Source organism: Elephantulus edwardii, unplaced genomic scaffold (genome assembly GCF_000299155.1).
Source record: "Elephantulus edwardii isolate Elephantulus edwardi_28Jun2011 unplaced genomic scaffold, EleEdw1.0 scaffold00039, whole genome shotgun sequence".
Classification (NCBI taxonomy): domain Eukaryota; kingdom Metazoa; phylum Chordata; class Mammalia; order Macroscelidea; family Macroscelididae; genus Elephantulus; species Elephantulus edwardii.
This window is the reverse complement of record NW_006399789.1, coordinates 10,925,492-10,926,470: the sequence shown is the minus strand read 5'-3', so window position 1 is coordinate 10,926,470 and position 979 is coordinate 10,925,492.

Genomic DNA, 979 nt, shown 5'->3' with positions numbered 1-979 from the left:
CCCCAGTTCATTCCTCTCTCTGAAAAGTAAAATTCCCTCATTGGTATACAATCCCCCCGCCCCGAGTACATTCCACTATGCAGACTTCATTCCGGACTCTTGTGATAACCATAACACTACCATATATCGCTTTTAAACTGTTCTCTCCCTCATCTGTTTCAATGCAGTACACATACTTTATCCAGTTTTGTGTGATGATTGAGAACACCGGCTTTCCTTGAGAACCTGGGTTCATAATTGCCCAAGACCTTAAAAGTTGTTTCAGCTCTGCATCCCTTTGCTTTCTTCCCTTAAATAAGGGCATAATAATGGTGCAGAATAGGAGTGCTCGTGCATGATGGTTAAAGTGTTAGGTTGCTGAATAAAAGGTTGGTGCTTTGAACCCAACAACAACTTCTATGTTTCTTTGAAAAAGAGGTAACAGCCTGGACTTTCAAGCTTTACAGCCGAGAAATCTCTGTGAGGAGGTTCTGCTCAGTCCTACGGGGTTGCCACAAGTAAGCATCAACTCACTAACAATAGATTTTTGGTGTAATAGTTTTAAGAAGAAAATAGAATTAATATATATGTACCAAAAGTCAAAATCAACCCATAGCTGACCCTCCCACGAGTTCACACAGGCAGTTAATCACACAGGAGGAGACTGCCCATTCTTCTCCCATGGAGCAGCTGATGGATTCAACCTGTGCCTTTAGCATTGCAACACAGCTTCTTGCCATTAGGCCACCAGTGCTCCCTAGTACTTCAACTAGTACTTATTATATATTAGCTATTATTATTATTATTTCCAGTCTTTGCAATTATTTGCTATGCATCAGAGAGCTGGACAATGACTAGGGATGATAAAAGGAGAATTGATGCCTTTGAGCTGTGGTGCTGGAGAAGAGTTGAATATACCAAGAGCTGTTGTTGTTGTTGTTGTTATGTGCCATCGAGTCGTTTCCGACTCATAGCAACCCTATGTACAACAGCCCTAAAC